The sequence below is a fragment of the Oncorhynchus clarkii genome, chromosome 7 (assembly GCF_045791955.1).
Source record: "Oncorhynchus clarkii lewisi isolate Uvic-CL-2024 chromosome 7, UVic_Ocla_1.0, whole genome shotgun sequence".
Classification (NCBI taxonomy): Eukaryota; Metazoa; Chordata; class Actinopteri; order Salmoniformes; family Salmonidae; genus Oncorhynchus; species Oncorhynchus clarkii.
In genome coordinates, this window is record NC_092153.1 from 52,695,934 (window position 1) to 52,722,656 (window position 26,723).

Here is a 26,723-nt window from a genome sequence, read left to right on the forward strand (position 1 = left end):
AGCCTTACTGTCATTCCTTCTTCTTTTACACAGAATCCTTGCAAAATTCCAAAGTAATGCTAAAACAAACAAAGGAGAAATTGCCTGTTCCACTTATGTATGCGCACGGTCTTGTTCCATGTAATATAACAATAAAACCCAAATCCCTGAAAAATCCTTCACCATTGGATGCCATTTTGAATTTGGTGATCAGTCCAATACTGATGAGGCATTTCTTACAATGCTAAAAATCCATACTCTTATGGCTTCGGAATTCACTCACAGAAAACCTCTGGAGGATCGTTGCTAACGCAATGACAGACCTGACAAACACAGCTTTTTTTATTGCTCAGAACAAATGCAGTCACTGTGTCCTTGACTGGGAGGGATCACAGGTGTGTGTGTCAGAGGATGTGTCAACCCAGTAGCACACCATGCAGGACTCAGGAGACAAAGCCCAGCAGTCCCTGTATTAATCATCAGCTGGTTGGGGCTGACAGCCCCTGCTCTACTCCACCTCCTCTTCCCCTTCCTTCTCCTCCAGCCTCCGTTCTCGTTAGGAGCTCAGCAGGAATGAATCATTAACAGATCAGTTACTCGTTAATTAAGACCTCTCCCAGATGCTCTCACAGGGGGAGAGAGAAAATAAAGAAAGGGAGAGAGAGAGGAAGGAGAAAGGCACTCAACACTGAAGCCAGCATGTGGTGTGATATGGGTATTTCAGAGACGAGGAGCAATCATATAATTCCTATAGAGGCACTTCTTCCTCAGAGATGCAGTGGAAGCTACATGAACAAAAATAAGGCTTGTGCAGCCTTAGCCAACCTGATGACAATGAACCATACAAGGGTTAGCACACAGCGGGTACCAGGTACTTTCAATTCCAGGAGGCATAGATTATCACTCCAACTACATCGGGTTCATACAGGAGAGGTGGTAGACTATCAAGCAACACTACTGATGTGTGATGATCACAGGCCAATTTTAAGTCACATGCTGTTTCTCTTCTCCCATGTGAAAAGTGCACTGGTGCGGCACTCCACACAAGTGTCAGGAGAAGAACTGCATACCAGAGTGATTTCTCCCCTAATAGCCAAATCCTGAATTCTTCTTAGATTCCTTAGATTTTCTGTTCAAATCTACTTTCACAATGTATAACATATAATACCTTCAAGATAAATACAGTTGAGTGTGAAAAGGGCAGGGCTGTAAACCAATGTAGACCTGTGTCCTGTCCAGTCTATTCTAATAAATCAAAGCAGTGGTGAGGCTGTGGAGCAAGCAACCCTGACAGGGAATATCAGGGCCAAGGTTAACAGAGACATGTCTGAGAGGAGAGAGACAGAAACAAAGAGAAGTGAAGAAGAAATAGAGGGGGAGAGGGAGAAATTAAAAGGAAGGAGCATGGTAGGAACATCATTAGGGAGATGGTACTGCCTGTTTTTGGGGGGGGGGGGGGGGGTACCTTAATGAAAATGACTTCATACTGCACTATAAAATGTTCAAGAAGAGTTCAACTGGGTTCTAATATACATGCATGTTGTGTTGTGCACTGTGAAAGAAACCGTGATCTGTGCTGTTCTGGCTATGTCTTATATAGAGGCAAGTGTAAAACATCCATTGTTTGAGCTACAAAATTGTTTAATTGTCTAGTGTTTTCCTAGACAAGTGCAAGGGGTCTAGCATTTGCAAGGAGCTAAGCAATACTTTTTTAAAGTACATTTTGCATGCAATTCTGTCTACCCTGGATAATTCAATTAAACACTCCATGAACAATGTAAATGATATGTTAGGTGTCATGTTTTTATTAACTTGTAGAATTTCAAGGTGGTGAATGTTTGGTATTCACCCATGTTACTCAAATCAATGTGGCTGATAACTCAGATCAATAAAGAGTTTGTTTGATCAAGAGAACAACTCAACACTGCTGGGACATACAATGACTGTGAGGGAATTTATGTGTAAGACTAAGAGTTGTGTTCTTTGACAAAGGCTTAAGTGCATTTACATATGAAAGACAATTATTTATTTCAGCTTTTATTTCTTTCATCACATTCCCAGTGGGTCAGAAGTTTACATACACTCAATTAGTATTTGGTAGCATTGCCTTTAAATTGTTTAACTTGGGTCAAATGTTTTGGGTAGCCTTCCACAAGCTTCCCACAATAAGTTGGGGGAATTTTGGCCCATTCCTCCTGACAGAGCTGGTGTAACTGAGTCAGGTTTGTAGGCCTCCTTGCTCGCGCACGCTTTTTCAGTTCTGCCCACAAATTCTCTATGGGATTGAGGTCAGGACTTTGTGATGGCTACTCCAATACCTTGACTTTGTTGTCCTTAAGCCATTTTGCCACAACTTTGGAAGTATGCTTGGGGTCATTGTCCATTTGGAGAAATGTCCTCTGGTCTGATGAAACAAAAATAGAACTGTTTGGCCATAAATGACCAGGAAAAAGGGTGAAGCTTGCAAGCCGAAGAACACCATCCCAACCGTGAAGCACCAGGGGTGGCAGCATCATGTTCTGGGGTGCTTTGATGCAGGAGGGACTGGTGCACTTCACAAAATAGATGGCATCATGAGGAAGAAAAATTGTGGATATTTTGAAGCAACATCTGAAGACATCAGTCAGGAAATTAAAGCTTGGTCCCTCAGCTTTTTACCAAATCAGAGGCAGGGTGGCGCTTTGCTATTGTTTCAACTGCAGATTATAGCTTTAACCCAGACGGTATGGAAGGCACCAATCCACTGGGCACAAACACTGGTTGAGTCAACGTTGTTTCCACGTCATTTCAATGAAAGTTCGTTGAACCAACATGGAAAAGACATTGAATTGACATCTTTGCCCAGTGGGAAGCATCTCATACTGTGTGTTCAGACAGAGATACAAGTCTGATTTCAAAAATTACACTCACAGTGAAAGGATGTCACAGTACCATTGCAAAACAAATGACTCGCATGTTGACCTTCTCGTGACACTCCTAATCCTGAAACAGGAACTACCCTGAGAGGGTTATGTTCAGTTTCACAACAAATAGATCAAATTATTTAAGTCCTTCCTGAAAGCTGCTGTGTGCGTCATGTACAGTCAGATGGGGAAGTAAAACTAGAAACATCGAGGAGATGGTGGTGCTGAGAATAGCTTATGGATAGCTTACAGTAACATAAGGTTTAGTAAAATAACACAAAACCAGGGCACTGGTTAATCCAAACACTGACAATAATACTGTTGGAAACATGTCATGTCCATCTTTCAGGGTTACGACCAATGTTACCTCTAAGGTTTTTCATCACTGAGCAAATTTCAGGTCTGCTGAGTGCAAACTTGAACATTGTGAGAATTCTGTGGAACCTCTGGCACTCGTTTACTGTGAACACTGAGGCTGTACCCAGCTTTAAGTTACAGTTAAAACAGTGTTCAAGTAGGCTACTGTGGCTATTTGATGAAAATGTAGGCCTTCCAGAGTGGCCAACCATAAAAAACAAGGGAGTAAATGCATCCCATGACATGCTAACATGGAAATAGCTGTTCTATCATTCAGCCTACAGTAGCAATCAAAGTATGGTGTTCAATGTAGGCCTACAGTTTAAATAATTTGAGAGAAAAAACATGAAGGGCTTGACATTAACCTGTCTATCTACTTGTCTTTCAGAAAAGTGACTTACATTTAGTTGTGTTGCTTGATGTAAGAAATTACTTAACAAAATAAAATGCACCATTATTCCCATATAAGAGAATCAGACAAATTATGCTACCTTCTGCCTATTGGCAACTTAGCTTATTCAAGCCTGTCTCAAAATACAACACTGCCCTTTTAAGACTAAAAAAAGCTATTTACCGGACTCTCTTTTTCAAAGATGTCTAGAAGTGCACACATTTTGTGCTCTTGTAGGAAGCAATCACTCCCCCATTGCTGACTACAAATGATATTTGACTGGGCTAATAACTCACTAGCAAAGGATATGAACGAACGCGTACACTGTGCTACATGTAGCTCTCAGTTTGATCTCAAGACAAGCTCATTCTGTAAAAACAGTCCAGTTCATAGTGAATGGCACTGATCCATATATGGCAATGGTCTATTTGCATATAGGCTTACTGCAGCTGATTGGTTATGGTGCACCGGTCTGTGTAGAGTACCGGCCTGAGCCTTGCCTGTCAATGCAACATAATCCTACTCTGACACATACTGACTACAACAGTTTTGCATACCAAATCATCACCTGACTCCAAGTTTACTTCAATATGATGGTTATTAGGCCTATATAAATATTTGACCATAAAGTCGTTTCAGCAGCCATTTCTCGCAGAATTAATTTTACACACAAAAAGATCCCACCATAACTTTTCCATCCAGTTATGCACATAGTCATACCATATAAAACAAATCACGACAGCTGTGAAGGAAGCAGGAAGTTTCAGTACAATTTGATAAATGTCGACAGATCATTTGTTCTTTCTACATGGTGGGATCTTTTTGTCAGTAAATTGATTTAAGTGAGAAATGGTTGTGGAAACACCTTAATGTTATGAACCGACACAATCGTAGGAGCTAACTACTAGCTATGTAGAAGTTGGACGGAAGAAGACCTAGTGCTGCTTACCTGAGATCATCACACAGTCCTTCATAAGTGTACGCAATGACTTCGTTTGTGTTGGAAAGAAAGGCTGAACAGTTGGTTGTAGCCAAACTGACACTCAAAAAAATGTCTGACCAATGGAGAAGCATCATCCACACCTCTCACTAAAGCCCACCCACAGCTGTGGGGTCAAAAGTGCAAGAAAAGTTTTTAAACATTTTTTAATTTTTTTTTAAGAAGCACTGCAAGCAAAGGGGGCAGTCTAGCCAAAATGGAGCGTGGTTGATAGCAAAATGAAATTGAAGTTTTGGACAAATGTACCTCCATACACTATGTCATCACTCACTGATTTTTATTTTCCACCAAAGTCCATTTGGTGGGAACACCACTGGTGGGAAAATGCACAGATTTTCTTTATGCGGATTTTGGAATACTCGCAAGAAAATCTGTCGCCAATTGGATGGAAACCTAGCTAGTGTAGAAAGAGCACATTATCTGTTGTTCTTTAGAAAAATGTCATGAAACTTTGTTTCCGTAGGACTTTCCTCACATAAAAACTGTGGATGGAAACGTGGTTAGTGATTTCGTACCATTACATCTCAAATGTAATCACAGCTCTCATTTTACTGTTATGCAGTGACTGAGGTATTTCAAGTTCTCTCCATATGCCAGTGTATGTGACATTACCCTGAGCATCAAGCATACTGTACATGTCATATTTTACCACGACAGTATGTATTTAGATCAGGACATTATTGGTAAGGAATTGAATGAAGCACAGAATAATATACAAAGGACTCTTACAGTTCACAGATACCCATATGAAAGGAAGACTGAATTGGCTTTGAAAAAACACAATTTAACAAAAACATGGATTCCTTCATGAAAACATGCATTTCCAAGAGAATAAAGTGAGTGCTGTGCTGGCTCTCAGTAGGAGTTTGTTGCTCCAGCCTTGGTGTCCCTGGCCTGGTTGAAGGGGTTGGCTGGTTGTCTGGTCCTGCTGGTCAATGGACTGGTAAGCATCTCTGTTTCGTGTTACACTGGGGAAGCCTGCTGTACAGAGATTAGACAAAAGGTCTTGAAAATAAAGTTACTGGTACAGTACATTATATCAAAGAAACCTGTTTCACTTCACTGACATTCATATCACGGTGACATACTATCACGCCAAATCCAGGATGGCAGCATGTCAAGTCGTTTGTCTGTGACTGGTAGATTTTAACATACTAATAACCTATTCATTTATGGTTGAGTAAATCCACAATTTCCTTGTTGTGTAGTGCAAACTATTTTGTTTTGCTGGTGTAAAGATTGCGGGTCTCCCTCAACTCAGATACACCCCCCCCCCCCCCCCCCCCCCTCGCTATTTGCACTTCTTTTCTTGAAGTTTACCAAAGTGACCCTATATCTGGCTGGCCTGAGTTCTTCCCTCAGCTTTCCCTCCACAGTGTCTCGTCCAAGCTGCTCCTCATCACTCCCCGCCTGGCTGTTAGAGGCAGCTCAACAATCCCCAACCCGTTTTCTCAAATCGACCCCCACACCCAATCTACTCACACACACACACTCACATACAGACTCATACATACACACTGTCCCTCTCTCCCCTTACCTTTCCTTGGCCTCCATTTCTTACATCTCTCAGAGAAAATGACAATTTTTGTGGTATTGCTTTGTGCATTGACTTTACTGAACTCCGGAGAAAACGAACATTGTCGCTGGGTGAGTACATCTGACAATGTGCTCTCCCGTCCATTAGACATTTTGTCTGTGGGAACTCGCTCTTTTTCACTCCATCCACTCGTCCAAGTGCCGATGCATTTGTGGCATGATGTGAACAGTACGAACTTGTGTCACTACCAAAGTCTAATGTTTATAAATGACTGTTTTGTATTGTCTGGAAACTCACTTGTAGAATTTGCTTGCAGTAGGTGTCTTAAAAAAGAGAAGCCGTGCAAGGTTATTAAACAGAGGTGCCTAGTTATTCTTCTTTTGTTAATGTAAGGTAACGTGCAACCTAACCCTGGCCCTGATATGCAATGTCTCCAACCCCCCTCTGATTTTAAAATCTAGATCTGGTTTTGGTATTTTTCATTTAAATGTACACAGCCTGTTAAAAATGGATGGGGTTGGGATTTGGGCTAAATCAACTGATGCTGATGTAATTGTATTTTCTGAAACCTGGCTCAGCAAGTCTTCTTTATAAGGATATGTGTATAAATGGTTACAATGTGTATAGCACTAATAGAGTTAAGAAAGGTGGGGGTGTGGCTATATATGTAAAATACTAAATTCCTTGTAAGTGTGGCAAAGTCAAACTATTTGCAAACAGTTGGAATTTCTTGCTTTGAATATTGAGGTTTCAAAGGGTCTCTCTAACTGTGATTGGCTGTTATAGACCCCCCTCTGCTCTCTGTGATGCATTTTCTTCTCTGATGCACCTTATGTCTAAACTTCTTTACAGTGAAATGATCTTGATTGGTGATCTCAACTGGTTGGTGTTGGTTAAAGTCGGTGTCTGATAATTTAAAAATGTTTTGTAATTATATGAATCTTAACCAGTTCATTAACTCGCCCAAATCTCAAATGTCCAGAGAAATTTACCCTGATTGACTTGAGATTGACAAATGTTCCACAAATATTCTGCGGTTGATGTTTTTTGATTTAAGTGACCATTGTGCTGTTGTTGCTGTTAGAAATACTAATGTTCCTAAGACAAACCCACGCTTTATTCGTAAGAGAAATTTGAAGAGTTTTAATGAGCAGGCTTTCTTTCATGATTTGTTTTATTTTGACTGGAACAAGATTGAGCTTATTCCTGATGTGGAAGCTGCCTGGAAATTCTTTCATGATGTTTTTCTCCAAATAGTAAACAAACATGTCCCATTCAGCAGGTTCAGAGTTAAAGGGTGGGATAATCCATGGTTTTCTTCTGAGCTGTCTTGTATTATTCACAAATGTAATCTTGCCTGGGCTAAAGCAAGGAAATCATGTTCTGATGCTGATTGGCTTCTTTTTAGGCAGTTACGAAACAAGTGTTATTTTCTTCTCAGGGAGGCCAAGTCTGAATATTTATGTCCGTTACCAATGATAACCTGAATGACACTAGAAAGTTTTGGAAGGCTATTAAGTCTATGTCTGGAAACAGTAATGTTAATGAATTACCGTCATGTGTATTGAAGGACTTTGTTGCTCTATATTACAAAATTGAAATACTGAATTGTTTCAGTGAGCTCTTTGTATCATCTGGTAGGCTTTTTGATTCAGTGTCCTTTGTACAACCCTGTGTGGATGAACCAGCGAGGGCTGGTCAAACTTTTAGCTTTTTGCCATTCTCAGTGCAGGGGGTACACAAAGCCCTGAAATCCATAGATCAGAGAAAGCCTGCAGGTCCTGATCTTCTTGATCCCTGCCTTTTAAATCTTTCAGCTGACTTCATAGCTGAACCACTTAAATATATGTTCAATCTAACCCTGGAATGTAATGGAATTCCAAAGATCTGGAAATCAGCATTTGTCCTATCACTTTTAAAAGGGGGAGATCTAACTATTTGAAATAATTATAGGCCAATCTCAAAGTTGTTATCACTGGTGAAAATACTTGAAACCCTTGAGTGAACAGCTAAGAGTTATTATATACTTATCAATGTACAAAATCGGGCTTCAGGAAGACGCATAGCACAATTACAGCAGCCATGAAGGTTTTACATGATATCACTGAAGCCCCTGCAAAAAAACAGCAGTCTCTCACTTTTTATTGATGTAAGGCTTTTGATACAGTTGATCATGCTATACTGAGAAAGAGATTGTTGAGTGTAGGTCTTTCAGAGCATGCAGTTGCATGGTTTGCTAACCATCTGTCTGATAGTGCACTCAATTTGATGGGCTCATATCTGTTAGTAATGATGTGCACTTCGTCCCCTCTTATTCACTATTTATATACATAATTTAGACAAAAGTACAACTTATAATACTGTTATTTATGGTTGTGCCTCGTCTCTCACAAAAGCTTTCCAGAACTTGCAAACTGCTTTTTATACTGTTCAACATACCTTGTGTCAATTGATGCTTATCCTCAATACTGACTAAACTAATGGTGTTTTCTAAAGCAAGAAAGGGACCTATACCTTTCACCTATTACTACTTAGGGCAATGATATTAGTCTAAACCTTTAAAAATATCTTAGAATTTTAATTGATGACAGTTTCACTTTTAAACTGCATATTCAACAACTTACAAAAAAATTGAAGCTGAGATTTTATTTTAGGAATAAGGCCTGCTTTTCTTTTGAAGCTAGGAGGCTAAATTTATGCCTCTGGGGATATTTTATATAAGAATGCTTCCACTTAGTGTTTGAGATCAATTGACACCCATTACCATGGCGCATTGAGATTTATTTTAAACCGCAAAACTCTTACGGACCACTGCATTTTAAATACCAGGGTTGGCTGGCCTCCTCTAGTCACTCGTAGGCTCAGTCACTGGTATACTTTTATTTACAAAAGTCATTTTGGGTTTACTACCATTGTATTCGGGCATTTTTATTGTTTCGAAATGTTGTGGGTACGCTCTTCATTCATAGGACTTAATCCTGCTAACTGTTTCAAATGTCCGAACTGAATTTGGTAAAAGGGCTTTTATGTACTCTGCGCCATCGGCTTGGAACGCCTTACAAAACAATTTTAAACTAGATGACTTGGTGCTCCCTATTTTGGCCAGGACGCTCTTGAAAAATATATTTCAAATCTCAATGAGCCCTTCCTGGTTAAATAAGGTTTAAATAAAAATCACTTAAAAATGTTGATAATTTGAACTCAGGGCTTCTCAAGTTCTGGCTACATATTGATCAGCCGGTAGGACACATTTCTGGATATGGTCAATCAAATTATGCTTAATTGAATGCACTCTTTGAGCCTCAAATAAAAACGGTCAAATGTTCTATTACAGATTTAACATAAAAAGCGAAAACATCAACTTCCATTTTGAGGAGGTTAAATGTTCCTTCAGAAAATGGCAAATTACATTTGATGAATTACATTGAATGAGATCAATCTGAAGGACTCACACAAAATGGTATCGTGTCTCTGTGCTCAGATGAGCCACAGTCAATGAAGGAAAACAAATGGAATAGGACATCACCCAGGAGATAATGGACTGAATGTTTTGGACTGCTCAGGAAGTGTTTACACTGAAAACCCTGTATATGAGCCCTACAAACACCACATCTCAAACAAACGTGTGGGGATAACCCTACCACAACAGGTTGCAGAATTCCCTCATGATGAAGCACTAGTGCATATTGAACAGTCCCCCATCCTGGATGGTCACTCAGACAGAATACCAACGGCTGCCTAGAACCTTGATCAGAGCTTCAACGTAAAGCAATCAATTCTAATATAAGAGCCAACCTTGGCTTTCACAATATGGATATGAAAACCAGAGAACAAAAACACTGAGGCAAAACAAAGTTGGTAATTTTTACTTAAATATAATTTCTTAAAAATACAACTTAAAAAATGTTCTGCATGAATTAATTAGCATGGTAGTAGATATCCATAGACTCCCAGTCATTGCGCTAACACTAGTCAGCATTGGCTCATGAAACTACCTAACATCCTTCAATCTGGACACAGAGACAATGTACTCAAAGTTGTGTTAAAATCTCCAATCATCTGTTTATGACCTAAAATGTTCAACTTATTCTTAGCTGTTTTGATAAATGCAGGCGCAGTCCACAACTGTCTTGCTACTATTTTGTCTTACAAACACATAAAACAAACATCAAGCAAGAATATGTAAAAATAATTGTCATAGAGTTTAGGGAGCAGTTATGACAGTTTCAGTATTTAGATAGGAAGGAGGGACATTTAGATATGATGTGTGATTGGCAGAGGAATATGGATGGAAAGACATGAGTACAGAACACTGAACTATAGATTCTGCAGTCATGTAAAGGAGTGGACTGTCAGAAAATAGAAAAGTGAGGTGGGCCTGCAGCTCTTCAGCCCAGCGGTTTCCTTTACTTTGTGTGAGGGGAGGAGAGGATGGAGTGGAAGATGGAAGGAAAGGCATGATGAAAAAGGATGTAGCGGTAGCCAAAAAAAAGCACTGTCAGGCGTTAAGGGTGCTGTACTGCAGCACCAGCTGTGCGCCATCTGTGCCATCAGAGATTCTGTGTTCGAGCCCAGGCTCTGTCGTAACCGGCCGCGACCGGGAGGTCCGTGGGGCAACGCACAATTGACCTAGCATCAGTAAGGGTTAGGGAGGGCTTGGCCGGAAGGGATGTCCTTGTCTCAGCGACTCCTGTGGCGGGCCGGGCGCAGTGCGCGCTAACCAAGGTTGCCAGGTGCACGGTGTTTCCTCCGACACATTGGTGCGGCTGGCTTCCGGGTTGGATGCGTGCTGTGTTAAGAAGCAGTGCGGCTTGGTTGGGTTGTGTATCGGAGGACGCATGACCTTTGTCTCTCCCGAGCCCGTACGGGAGTTGTAGCGATGAGACAAGATAGTAGCTACTAAAACAATATAGTCCATATGTCAGCACTATCCGTGGTGCAGCGACTGTCCACTGAGGTCTCTAAGTCTGAGGGGTCAGAGGGCAGCAGCACAGGGGAGACAAAACACAAACCGGGTCAGAACATAAAGACACCAAACAGACGAGGAGTTTCCACTCACAGACAGAAAGCTACAGACAACACTTAAATCACAAGCAGTGAGATAAGTGAAAAGGAAATGACCATGAGATGTTTGGGATGGGATGATGAAAATGGACAAACATCATATCAAATTCCATGTTATTTGTCACATGCTTCATAAACAGATGCAGACTAACAGTGAAATGCTTACTTACGGGCCCTTTTCAAAAATGCAGAGCGAAAAATGTAAGAAATAAAATAAATAGGATTTTACAGGGGTTTGTGCCGACTTAATATTCTTGATGAAAGTGGAATAACTACCTTAAAAAGGTGTAATTCTAAAGCTATATCCGTACCCATTGGATGCAGTGATCACAATATAGTGGCTATATCCAGGAAAACCAAAGTTCCAACAGCTGGGCCTAAAATAGTCTATAAGAGATCATACAAAAGATTTTGCTGTGACTTATGTTGATGTATGTATGTAAAAAAAAAATGTTGGTCTGATGTGATTAATGAGGAGCATCCAAATGCTGCACTTGATGAAATTGCTTCTTCCAATTATTAATAAACATGCACCTGTTAACTTCCAAAGGTATGGGGGGCAGCATTATCACTTTTGGATAAATAGCGTGCCCAATTTCAACTTCCTGCTACTCGTGCCAAGAATATAAGATATGCATATTATTATTAGATTTGGATAGAAAACACTGAAGTTTCTACAACTGTTTGAATCATGTCTGTGAGTATAACATAACTTATGTAGCAGGCAAAACCCAGAGGACTAACCGTTCAGATTTCTTTTTTAGGTCTCTGTCTGTTCAGTGAGTTCTCATTGGGAAACGATATTTCTTAGGCACTTGTTTTCAGTTCCTACCACTGGATGTCACCAGTCTTTGGAATTTGGTTGAGGTTATTCCTTTGTGCAATGAAGAAGTACGGCCATCTAGGAACTGGGTAACACTGTTAAGAGTGCGCTGGACTTGAAAAGTAGCGTTGGTTTGTTGTCTTCCTGTATTGAACACAGACCAGTCTTCAATTTGATCGATTATTAACGTTTAAAAATACCTAAAGTTGTATTACAAAAGTAAAGTTTGGCAAAGTTTGCAGGCAACTTTTGAGATATTTTGTAGTGACGTTGCGCAAATTGGAAGCTATTTTTTTCTGGCTCAAACGTGCCAAATAAATGGACATTTTGGATATATATGGACGGAATGAATCGAACAGAAGGACCAATTGTGATGTTTATGGGACATATTCGAGTGGCAACAAAAGAAGCTCAAAGGTAAGGCATGTTTTTGCCGCGCTGCATTTTCTTGGCTTTTGGCCAGGTGGGACGCAAGCGTATAGACATTAAGAAGTTAAGAAACTGACTGTTAGAACTGTTAAGGCTCCATGGATTGATGAGGAATTGAAAAACTGTATGGTTGAAAAAGATGGGGCAAAAAGAGTGGCTAATAAGTCTGGCTGCACATCTGACTGGCTTACTGCAAATTGAGAAATTGTGACTAAACTTTATTATGAAGCCAAGACCAATGACAAAGAATGATGTGAAAAAACTTAATGAAATTATGGGTGGAAAGACAAATTCAACTCCATCTTTCAACAAATCAGATGGCTTATTCAACAGAAAACAATTATGTTATTTTTTTATTTTTTCATTGGCAAAGCGGGCAAACTTAAGCAGGAAATGCCCACAACGAACAGTGAGCAATTATATTCATGCATTAAAAAAACTAATAATGAAAGAAAGGCCGTGCAAGTTTTAGGTGGAAAAAGTATTATCAATCAATAATGACAAACCTCCTGGCATTGACAACTTAGATGGAAAGCTACTGAGGATGGTAGCTGACTCTATAGTCACACCTATCTATCATATTTAATCTGAGCCTAGAGGAAAGTCAGTTATTCCGCTACCCAAGAATGGTAAAGCAGCCGTTACTAGTTCTAACAGATGTCATGAAGTTGGCCTGGGGGTAGGTTTATGACAGTCGTAAAGACCTCTTCCCCCCTTTTTCCTCTATCTACCCTACGGAGGTTACTTTTACAAACCCCTTGGTTAACATAGAGATTCTGGGAACATCAGAAGGTGGGGGGAAATGAACTATATTCTGGTAATCCGACCAATTGAACATATGCGGTGGTACTTAATGAATATGATGTCAGTTCGTTGTCATCTGAGACATTCTCATCAATGATAAGATGACAAACTCTACAGTGGAAGGTCTACACATCAGAGTTATCGGATTCACATGGAATTGTTGTTCAATTTAAATGTTTGAATATGAAATTATTTGTGATAGGATGAAATGTGATTTTAGCTTCTGAAATGTGATTTTAGCTTCTAAAATGAGAGATTTGGGTTATCAGGTTAGGGCACTGCTCAATCAGTGGCCCACCCCTGTGAGGGGACATGGGCTATAAAACTTTTCAAACACGCCCTCCTCTCCCTTCCTATATAAAGCCTTGACGACAATATAACCTCCTGTTCCAAGGATGTGGGGACGACGGTCCGATGTCAGAATGGTTCAGATAATAACTACAGAACCAAGCCAACATCAGCATAAGCTTTGGTTGCGAATGGTATGAACTTTGAACTCTTATTCACTACAGAAGTGATACCTCCTAGCCGTTGAGTTAGCAACAGCAGATGCAAACGATGGTTAGGAAGGAACAGACAGGGTATCCCGTCTATCACACAACGACGTTACTACAACGTATCCAATTGACAACCAGAGACATTCTTCAAAGGACAAAGGACTCGGTTGGACAACACAGCCTTCCATCTACCACCAACCTACCGAAGCGCAGCTCAGAGTAAATATTTATTGCATTTTCCTTTTCCAAATGGGCGGTAATTTAGAATGCATAAGATACTGTATTTACGATAGCACAGCTTCGCCCTTTGTTCCTCAGACTTCCCGCTCTTTCACTCAAACCCAGCCCCTTTTCTTTTGTGTAACAAGCTGTCATATCTGTTCCGCCCGCCAGGGACGTTTTCCTTTATGACGTCATTTGTAATCAAGCTATGATTTAATTATGTGTATGTGTAATTCTGTGTGATTAGTTAGGTATTTGGTAAATAAATAAAACAAAATTTTATATTGCTGATTCAACTTGTTAGCCAGGGTTCGTGCAGATAACCAAGAATGTACAACTTTCAGATGAGACTGAATTAAGATGACGATTAATATTGACTGCTATTGATGTAAAATGTTACTAGGTCTTTAAGAGTTTATTCAGAAGATAACAGCTCTATATTATTTTGTGGTGCCCCGACTCTCGTTAATTACATTTACATGATTAGCTCAATCAGGTAATATTAAATACGGGAAAATTATTTTATAGAATAGAATGTCATATCACTAAATCCGGCATAGCCAAAGACACGACACAGAAGACCTCTAAGCTTGCTGCCAGCTCTTAGCAAACTGTTTGAAAAAAAATGGTGTTTGACCAAATACAATGCTATTTTTCTGTAAACAAATTAACAAAAGACTTTCAGCATGCTTGTAGAGAAGGGCACTCAACATGTACTGTACTGACACAAATGACTGATGATTGGTTGAAAGAAATTGATAAGATTGTGGGAGCTGTACTGTTAGATTTCTGTGCAGCCTTTGATATCATTGATCATAACCAGTTATTGAAAAAACTTAAGTGCTACAGCTTTTCAACCTAAGCTCTGAATACATGATATGGCAATCTAATATAACTCAAAGGGTTCTCTTTAATGAAAGCTTCTCTAATGTCAAACATGTGAAGTGTGTTGTATCGCAGGGCAGCTTTCCAGGCCCTCTACTCTTTTCTATTTTTACCAATGACCTGCCACTGGCATTAAACAAAGCGTGTGTGTCCATGTATGCTGATGATTCAACCATATAGGCATCAGCAACCACAGCTAATGAAGTCACTGAAACCCTTAAAGAGTTGCAGTCTGTTTTGGAATGATGGCTAGCAATAAACTGGTCCTGAACATCTCTAAAACTAAGAGCACTGTATTTCGTTCAAATCATTCCCTAAGCTCCAGACCTCAGCTGAATTGGGTAATGAATTGTGTGGCTGTTGAACAAGTTGAGGAGACCAAATTACTTGACAGTTCACAATGTAAGGTAAAGCCATGGTCAAAACATATTGATTCAATGGTTGTAAAGATGGGGAGATTTCTAGCCGTAATCAAGATATGCTCTGCTTTTTTTACACCACACTCCAAAAAGCAAGTTCTGCAGGCTCTAGTTCAGTATAATCTTGATTATTGTCCAGTTGTGTGGTCCAGTGCTGCAAGGAAAGATCTAGTTAAGCTGCAGCTGGCCCAGAACAGAGCAGCACGTCTTGCTCTTCTTGTAATCAGAGGGCTGATATAAATTACTATTCATGCCAGTCTCTTGGCTAAGAGTTGAGGAGAGTGACTTCGTCACTTCTTTTTATGAGAAACATTAATGTGTTGAAAATGCCAAATTGTTTGCATAGTCAACTTACACAGCTCTGACACACACTTATCCCACCAGAAATGCCAACAGGGGTCTTCTTATAGTCCCCAAATCCAGAACAAATTCAAGTATACAGTATTATATAAATCCCTTATTGCATGGAACTTCCATCTCAAATAAACAGCAAACCTGGTTTAATAACAGATAAAGCAACACCTTGCGGCACAACACCTCTCCCCTATTCGACCTAGATAGTTTGTGTATGCACTGATATGTAGGCTAAGTGTGCCTTTAAAAAAATGTATGTAGTTCTGTCCTTGAGCTGTTCTTATCTAATGATGTTCTGTATTATGTTTCATGTGGACCCCAGGAAGAGTAGCTGCTGCTTTTGCAACAGCTAATGGGGATCCTAATACAATACTAAAAATACTAAGTACTTCCTCTGTTCTCATGTACATTAAGACTGATGCAATACTAAAAATACTAAGTACTTCCTCTGTTCTCATGTACATTAAGACTGATGCAATACTAAAAATACTAAGTACTTCCTCTGTTCTCATGTACATTAAGACATTTTGCACATGAATGCTTATAGAAACACTGGTAAAAAGAAATTATACAGTCTAGTTTCTTCTCAGTAATATCAAAGGGCAAAGTAATGTGAGAGCTAAAACTTACGATTGCCAATCAAAATACTACAGTGAAACAAAATATAAATGCAACATGTAAAGTGTTGGTCCCATGTTCCATGAGCTTCCAAATGCACAAAAAGCATATTTCGCTCAAATTTGTTTACATCCCTGTTAGTGAGCATTTCTCTTTTCCCAAGATAATCCACCCACCTGACAGATTAAGAAACCTTGTGCTGGGGACAATAAAAGGCCACATCAAAATGACACAATGACACAGATGCTCAAGTTGAGGGAGTGTGCAATTGGCATGCTGACTGCAGGAAGGTTCACCAGAGCTGTTTCTCTACCATAAAGCTGCACCGATGTCCGGCTTCTTCACCTGCTGGGGGGAGGGGGGTGCTGAGGAGTTTGTCTGTAATAAAGCCCTTTTGTATGGAAAAACTCATTCTGATTGGCTGGGCCTGGCTCCCCAGTGGGTGGGCCTATGCCCTCAAAGGCCCGTATATGGCTACACACCTGACCAGTCATGTGAAATCCATAGATTAGGGCCTAATTTATTTATTTTAATTGACTGACTTCCTTATATGAACTGTATCTCAGCAAAATCTGAGATTGTTGTATTTATAATTTGTTCGGTATAGTAACTTCTGGTACTGTACAGTGCATTCGGAAAGTATTCAGACCCCTTGACTTTCTCCACATTGTTACATCCTTATTCTAAAATTGATAAAAATATTTGTTTTCCCTAATCAATCTAAACCATACCCCATAATGAAATAGCGAAAGCAGGTTTAGAAATACCTTATTTACATAAGTATTCAGAACCTTTGATCATCTTTGAGATGTTTCTCAATTGATTGGACAAGATTTGAAAAAAAGGCACAAACACACACACACCTGTCCCACAGTCGACAGTGCATGTCAGAGCATAAACCAAGACATGACGTCGAAGGAATTGTCCATAGAGCCCCGAGAAAGGATTGTCTCAAGGCACAGATCTGGGGGAGGGTTATTTATTTATTTATTTATATATATATATATAAATAAATAAATAACCCTCCCCCAGATCTGTGCCTTATATATATATATTATATATATATATATATATATATATATATATATATATATATATATATATATATATATATACACACACACTTCAACATTGAAAGTCCCAAAGAACACAGTGGCCTCCATCATTCTTAAATGGAAATAGTTTGGAACCACCAAGACTCTTCCTAGAGCTGGCCGCCCAGCCAAACTGAGCAATCAGGGGAGAAGGGCCTTGGTCAGGGAGGTGGCCAAGAACCCAAATTGTCACTGACAGAGCTCCAGAGTTCCTCTGTGGAGATGGGAGATCCTTCCAGAAAGACAACCATCTCTGCAGCACTCCACCAATCAGGACTTTATGGTAGAGTGGCCAGACAGAAGCCACTCCTCAGTAAAAGGTACATGACAGCCCGATTAGGTGCTTTTTTAGCAAACTCCAAAGACTCTCAGACCACGAGAAACACAATTCTCTGGTCGGATGAAATCAAAATTGAACTCTTTGGCCTAAATACAAAGCGTCACGTCTGGAGGAAACCTGCCATCATTATTACGGTGAAGCATGTTGGTGGCAGCACCATACTGTGGGGATGTGTTTCCAGAGTCAGGGACTGGGAGATCGCAGGAAAGATTAACGGAGCAAAGTACAGAGATCTTTAATGAAGTCCTGAGTGCTCTGGAGCAGGTTTTCAGACTGGGGCGAAGGTTCACCTTCAAAATAGGACAAGGACCCTAAGCATGCAGCCAAGACAATGCAGGAGTGCTAATTTCTTTTTGAACTGTTTTTGCTTTGTCATTATGGTGTATTGTGTGTAGATTGAGGAAGAAAAAAAAACAATTTAACATAACGAAATGTGGAAAAGGTCAAGGGGTCGGAATACTTTCCGAATGCACTGTAACTCTACCTCTTGTACTGCAGTTGCAGTCGGTGCCATTTAAGATTAGGGATGACAATATTTTTTTCATGAGCATGGCCTTATTTCTATTACAGCATATCGGATGACCGTCATTCATATTCCATTCATCCAGCTCAATGCAACATCGATAGGCACATGATACTCAAATTGTTGCTTGAGGTTGCTACAACCTGGCCTATGAATAAAAGTTTACAATGTAGGTTGAGAGAAATGTAGTAATCAAGGTGACAGACACTGACACATTCAATACCCCCTTGCACACTCTTGTCTGCATCTAGCTGACACACCAGTTGCGGACAGGTGTACAAAATCAAGCACACAGCCATGCAATATCAATAGACAAACATTGGCAGTAGAATGGCCTTACTGAAGAGCTCAGTGACTTTCAATGTGGCACCATCATAGGATGCCACCTTTCCAACAAGTCAGTTCAACACATTTCTGCCCTGGTCAACTATAAGTGCTGTTATTGTGAAGTGGAAATGTCTAGTAGCAACAACGTCTCAGCTGCGAAGTGGTAGGCCACACAAGCTCACAGAACAGGACAGCAGAGTGCTGAAGCCCGTAGTGTGTAAAAATGGTCTGTCCTCGGTTGCAACACTCACGAGTTCCAAACTGCCTCTGGAAGCAACGTCAGCAGAATAACTATTAGTCGGGAGCTTCATGAAATGAGTTTCCATGGCCGAGCAGCCGCACAAAAACCTAAGATAGACACGTGTCGGGCTGGAGTGGTGTAAGGCTCGCATTCATTGGACTCTGGAGCAGTGAAAACACGTTCTCTGGAGTAATGAATCACGCTTCACCACCTGGCAGTCCGATGGACGAAGCGGAGTTTAGCGGATGCCCGGAGAACGCTACCTGCCCAAATGCACAGTGCCAACTGTAAAGTTTGGTGGAGGAGGAATAATGGTCTGGGGCTGTTTTTCATTGTTCAAGCTAGGCACCTTAGTTCCAGTGAAGGGAATTCTTAACGCTACAGCATACAATTGACATTGTCAATGATTCTGTGCTTCCAACTTTGTGGCAACAGTTTGGGGAAGGCCATTTCCTGTTTCAGCATGACAATGGCCAATGTACAAAGCGAGGTCCATGCAGAAATGGTTTGTCGAGATTGTGTGGAAGAACTTGACTGGCCTGCTGCACAGAGCCCTGATCTCAACCCCATCGAACATCTTTGGGATGAATTGGAACGCCGAGTGCGAGCCAGGCCTAATCGCCCAACATAAGTGCCCGAACGTACTAATGCTCGTGGCTGAATGGAAGCCCCTGCAGCAATGTTCCAACATCTAGTGGAAAGCCTTCCCAGAAGAGTGGAGGCTGTTATCACAGCAAAAGGGGACCAACTCCATATTAATGCCCATGATTTTGGAATGAGATGTTCGAAGAGCAGGTGTCCACATACTTTTGTTCATGTAGCGTAGCTACTAGAACTAACACATTTGTAAACACGCTACAATCATGCAATACAGTGTACAGTAAGAAGTTTATTAGTTACACAGGCAGGCCCGTGGCAATAATTGAATAAAACCAAAAGCTTACCTTGACTTGAAAGAGTTCCAGTGTTGGATAGCCTTAGCCAAACAGCTAGCATAGCATCCCTCGCCGTTTGAACCAAGTGTTTGAGTAGGCTAAACTAGCTAGCAGCATTCGCTAGCTAAGTGAAAAACTATATATATATATATATATATAAAAACTAGCTCGCCTTTTCTCTTGCTTCTTCATTTTTGAAAATTATTTTTTTTAAATGTATTTGTCCAAAAATGTTCAACGATTATGCTTCGCTCTCTCTGAGTCAACTACTCAACACATTTTATGCACTGCAGTGCTAGCTAGCTATGTTTTCAGTACTAGATTCGTTATCTGATCCTTTGATTGCGTGGACAACTCTTCAGTTCATGCTGCAAGAGCTCTGATTAGGTTGTAGGACGTCCTCTGGAAGTCATCATAATTACAGTGCAAGTCTATGGAAGGGGTTGAGAACCATAAGCCTCCTAGGTTTTGTATTGACGTCAATGTACCCAGAGGACAAAAACTAGCTGTCCTCTGGCTACACCATGGCGCTACCCCAGAGAATGCTGTTGAGGCTACTGTAGACCTTCATTCCAAAACAGTGCATTTTAATCCATTATCTGGTGAGATGTACATATACTTAGTATAGTTTTACCTAAAAAGGCTAACTTTAATGTTTCATTACTTTTGTGGACATTCACTGAGGATCGTCCTCTGAGGAGCCTCCACTGATATACTGCACTTACACGTATCAGCGTTAAATGTTTTAATAGACACACACCTTGTTGCTTTGGTGTGTAGCACAGCAGGAGGCCACCTTGAACCCAGAGACCCCCCAAAGTCAAGCAATCAGAGAGCATCAAAAACAAACAGAGCCAACAAATCGTGTCTTACTGGTCTACGGGACAACTTAAACTACATTTCTGTTCCAGTGAGGAGTGAGAATCATCTACAAAAACACCCAAGACTTATGTTGTGCTAAAATCTCAGAGCGACTCAGACCACCATAATGGGAGTTGATAAGGGAGCTGGTTGATTTCTGCCACTGCCATTATTGATACAACTGTCTAATTATATTTAATTTTATACTGTATTTGTTTGAATTGAGATCGGATTATTTTGCTGATCAATTATATTATGTAACCAAGCTACAAAGGCATAGCTCTTCTCTAACTGGTCCACTAGTTAGTAGGTGTATCATGTGCATTTGTCTTGTGACTGTCTCTGTAACTCAATTAGCTTGACTCTGGTTTAATCTGCCTGTGCTCTACAATTCTCTCATGGCCAACGACATGAAACAACCCAGGCAAGAGCACAGCCTTGAGAAAGTTATTTCCTCTCTACAACACCTTGGCACTAGGATGGTATCTGACTGAAGCACATGCATCACACCCTGCTTCGGACTTTGTCGAGATCAGTTCAGGGTTAATCCTTTGTGTGAGACTAGTTGTACAAACCTCCAAACCTTATTTTTAACACTTGAAGCTACAGTAACTAGCTTTACTGTAAGCTAATGGTTCACACTTGCTGCCTCTACTCACACCAAGTCATACTCACCAAAGTTGAAGTTGTAATCTCCTCCACGCTCTCTGTACATTTGGTAGATGATGAAGCAGGAGACAGGCTTGAGTAGCAGGCCCAGGATTGCCATGCCCGCACTGAAGCGGAATGTGTCCCGGTTCCTCTCAGATAGACCCTCAGGCAGCAGGTAGTAGATCCCAAAATGGATGATGTCTGTCAGTATCGTCACTGCAATACCAATCAGAAACTGGAAGAAAAACACAGATGGAAATACAAGACGAATATGTATTAGAGCCAGATGAGGTAGGATGATTCTTATTGATAGCATGTCTGGAACAGCAACACCAAGGAGTAGATATACTTCAAAACTAACACATAAGACTCCTCTGTCCAGGGCCCAATGAAATAGAATGGATAGAGTGACTCTACTGTTGGCTGTTGTCTCTGTACATGAGTAAGAGGCAGTGATTCACCATAAGTACAGCATCAATGGAGTCCCTCTGAGCGATGGCCCACACACCCAGAGCCAGGACACTGAAGTTACCCCAGGCATAAGAGGGGGACAGCCAGGCCATACAGCCCCTAGGAACCACACACACACACACGCACTTGCATATCCTTCCAAATGTTTTGAGTATACACTACCCAGCTAGCACAGTGGATCTGGGCCGATTCCGGCTGAGAGTCGGGCCACTCCGCCGACATCATGTGGCCCAAGTTTGGGCTGCCTTCGGCAGTATTACTTATGGTTAGGATGTGAGGATTGAGCTCAGGCCGATTCCGGTGTGAGTTATCTGGCCCAAACGTATTACGTGGGGCTCGGGCCGATTGTGCCTGCTCTCCGGCAGATGATTACACGGGCTGCTTTATATAATTAACATTTCATTATTTCATTGTATTTCTGTGATCCAAAAATGTTATTAACATTTAAATTAAATTCTTTAAGAGTTCTGTTTATGTAGTATTTTGATACTTTGTGCAAATTGATAAGCATTAAAAAGTGGCGCAGTGGTAGCGAGTGGCACCAGTGCCGAGTGGCACAGCGGTCTAAGACACTGCATCGCAGTGGAAACTGCGTTACTACAGATGCTGGTTTGATACCCGTGCCGGCTGTGACCGGGAGACCCATGAGCCGATGCACAATTGCCAGGCGCATGCACGCAGACACGGTCGGCTCTCGACCTTCGCCTCCCCCGATGGGACAAGACAATTGGATGAGACGAAAAGGGGGTCATTTTTTTTATTAAATTACTTTTATTTGTGGATGGGTCAAATTTGTATGTATAAAATATATAATAGTAATATCTAAAATGACTAAAATGGGGTAATGTTGTATGCATTTATTTCAAATTGCATTGGGCCGCTTCTGGGGGGATTTTGGTAAAATGCTGGCAAAGTCGGCTGAATTCCGGTAGACAAACAGCCCAATGTACTTGGGTTGATTCTGGGCAGTCATTCATTTTGATTCCCGGGCCGAGTCCAACACCCGATTCCAGGTCGATTCAATCAGTTCTTCCCCCCCAGAAGAGGGCCGCTTCCTCATTGCTAGCTCTGTCTCTAAAAGAGTAGGCCTAAATATAATTATCCAGATTGACAATTTTAATTGACTGGAGGCAATGCATGTAGGTGAGAAGTGGTCCATACAATGTAGGCCTGCAATTAAGGACAGCCTTGTGTGACTGACTAACTATATATTAGGTTTTCATGCAGGGCATTATGTTTGTGCAGCCACCCATTGAGAAAACACAACACAAGTGAAGCATGCAGAGTAGACCACTTTCCTCAGTTGGAGGGCAACAAGAGAAATTCCACAGATGTATGAAAAAGTTTTAAAAACTTGAGGAGCCAACCCATCCACTTACCAGACGGTCAGAAGCCAGTGCACCAGTACTATGGCCTGTGGGGACAATTATGTTTTTAATTACATAATATTAAAACAGTTGTATTCTCAGTGAAAGGGAGTCTGCCTGCAGTCAACTCCACTTTGATTATTGCCTGACATTTCATTCAACGATCAGTGACTCACAATAAATAAAGAATTTGAATTGATTGGAAACGTATAACCAGGGACTCAGCCATTTCAAATCCAAATCACGTTTTATTTTTCACATGCACACAACACAACGGGTGTAGACTTCACCATGAAATGCTTGCTTACCAGCTTTTCCCAACGATGTAGAGTAAAACAAATAAAAAAGAATAGTTACACTGAGGAATAAAATGTCACGCATTATACAAGGGAGAATATTGTTACACTTGTTGCTATTTTGTACTCTACAATAACGGCATGGCTTGTGTTCCTGTAACATTGTGGACGATACAACGTAACTCTCGTGCAGATCGTTTTAGAACAGCGTAAATACAGTGAGTATTGTAAATATGTAAACAACCGACTTTACCTTGAGGTTTATGGCAGGAATTTCCATAATTTCAGGCCAATACGGATGTAGTTAGGCCCCCTTCGGTTTTTGAGGATTTCATAAATAATTGTTAAACTTCACACTCAAAACTTCTCAATACCACTTTCCTCAGTTGGAGGGCAACAAGAGAAATTCCACAGATGTATGAAAAAGTTTTAAAAACTTGAGGAGCCAACCCATCCACTTACCAGACGGTCAGAAGCCAGTGCACCAGTACTATGGCCTGTGGGGACAATTATGTTTTTAATTACATAATATTAAAACAGTTGTATTCTCAGTGAAAGGGAGTCTGCCTGCAGTCAACTCCACTTTGATTATTGCCTGACATTTCATTCAACGATCAGTGACTCACAATAAATAAAGAATTTGAATTGATTGGAAACGTATAACCAGGGACTCAGCCATTTCAAATCCAAATCACGTTTTATTTTTCACATGCACACAACACAACGGGTGTAGACTTCACCATGAAATGCTTGCTTACCAGCTTTTCCCAACGATGTAGAGTAAAACAAATAAAAAAGAATAGTTACACTGAGGAATAAAATGTCACGCATTATACAAGGGAGAATATTGTTACACTTGTTGCTATTTTGTACTCTACAATAACGGCATGGCTTGTGTTCCTGTAACATTGTGGACGATACAACGTAACTCTCGTGCAGATCGTTTTAGAACAGCGTAAATACAGTGAGTATTGTAAATATGTAAACAACCGACTTTACCTTGAGGTTTATGGCAGGAATTTCCATAATTTCAGGCCAATACGGATGTAGTTAGGCCCCCTTCGGTTTTTGAGGATTTCATAAATAATTGTTAAACTTCACACTCAAAACTTCTCAATACCTCCTAACCGGGAAAGAAACACAACCCATGTGACAACAGCCTGACTCCTTTCACGTGACCCTTAATATCCGTCTCCACTCTTCACCTTATTTCATACTTGCAAAAAACACGTGAGCATCTGCTGTTGGTGGTCTTGGTCACCATTCTGTAAATCAATTATCATAAACATTAGACCATGTATTTATTGGAATGTGGGCAAACCTGTTCACATCCAAACACACAAACTATATTATAGGCATTCTGGTTGAACTGGTTAAGGTGGCCACTTTTCATACATGTCACATACACAAGTTGAATATCCTGTGGTCCAATAAGTCTATAGATGGCTGTTCCAGGAAGGATGACAAGTATTTCTGCTGATTTTCTTCTCCACTATCTCCCACCCATGTGTCTACTGTGGGTTTGCACTTCCCTCTGCAGCAGTGGTGGAAAAAGTATCCAACTGTGATACTTGAGTAAAAGTACAGATCCCTTAAAACCTCTCTGAATCTCCCCATCCCGGATCCGGTATCGTGAATACAGACTCAAGCTCATTACCATAACGCAACGTTAACTATTCATGAAAATCGCAAATGAAATGAAATAAATATGCCATCTCTCAAGCTTAGCCTTGTGTAAACAACACTGTCATCTCAGATTTTCAAAATATGCTTCTCAACCATAGGAAAACAATCATTTGTGTAACAGTAGCTAGCTAGCGTAGCATTTAGCGTTAGCATTAGCGTTAGCATCTAGCAGGCAACATTTCAACAACAACAAGAAGCCTCAAATAAAATAATTTACCTTTGAAGAACTTCAGATGTTTTCAATGAGGAGACTCTCAGTTAGATAGCAAATGCTCAGTTTTTCCAAAAATATTATTTGTGTATTAGAAATAGCTCCGTGATAATGATGATATGCCTACAAATACGTCACAATGCTGCAGACATCTTGATGAAACGATAGAAAGCACATGGTCGTTCCTGCTGCATTCACAGCCATATAAGGAGACATTTGAAAACAGAGCTTCAGAGATTCTGCTCATTTCCTGTTTGACGTTTCATCTTGGTTTCGCCTGTAGAATGAGTTCTGTGGCACGCACAGATAATATCTTTGCAGTTCTGGAAACGTTAGAATGTTTTCTTTCCAAAGCTGTCAATTCTATGCATAGTCGAGCATCTTTTCATGACAAAATATTGCGCTTAAAACGGGCATGTTTTTTTATCCAATAATGAAATAGCGCCCCTATAGACTTAACTGGTAATAGAAAGTTACTCAAGTTAAAGTCAGCCATCAAAATACTTATTAAGTAAAAGTCTAAAAGTATTTAGTTCTCAATGCTACCGGTCAAATGTTTTAGAACACCTACTCATTCAAGGATTTTTCTTTCTTTTTTACTATTTTCTACATTGTAGAATAATAGTGAAAACATCAAAACTATGAAATAACACATATGGAATCATGTAGTAACCAAAAAAGTGTTAAACAAATAAGTAAATGTTTTGTATTTGAGAGTCTTCAAAGTAGCCACCCTTTGCCTTGATTACAGCTTTGCACACTCTTGGCATTATCTCAACCAGCTTCATGAGGTGGAATGCATTTCAATTAACAGGTGTGCCTTCTTAAAAGTTAATTTGTGGAATTTCTTTCCTTCTTAATGCGTTTGAGCCAATCATTTGTGTTGTGACAAGGTAGGGGTGGTATACAGAAGATAGCCCTATTTGGTAAAAGACCAAGTCCATATTATGGCAAGAACAGTTCAAATAAGCAAAGAGAAACAACAGTCCATCATTACTTTAAGACATGAAGGTCAGTCAATATGGAACATTTCAAGAACTTCAACTTCATGTTTCTTCAAGTGCAGTCGCAAAAACCATCAAGTGCTATGATGAAACTGGCTCTCATGAAGACTGCCACAGGAATGGAAGACCCAGAGTTACCACTGCTGCAGAGGATAAGTTCATTAGAGTTACCAGCCTCAGAAATTGCAGCCCAAATAAATGCTTCACAGAGTTCAAGTAAGAGACACATCTCAACATCAACTGTTCAGAGAGGACTGTGTGAATCAGGATTCATGGTTGAATTGCTGCAAAGAAACTCCTACTAAAGGACACCAATAAGAAGAAGAGAATTGCTTCGTCCAAGAAACACGACATTAGACATTAGACCGGTGGAAATTTGTCCTTTGGTCTGCCGTGTCTTTGTGAGATGTGGTGTGGGTGAACGGATGATCTCC

General features: G+C 40.5%; 1 pseudogene; it reads right to left on the reverse strand.

Annotated features, from left to right (window-relative positions):
* Positions 1-4,931: 4,931 nt before the first annotated feature.
* LOC139414307 (type-1 angiotensin II receptor-associated protein-like) lies at positions 4,932-23,729 on the reverse strand (annotated as a pseudogene).
* Positions 23,730-26,723: the final 2,994 nt, after the last annotated feature.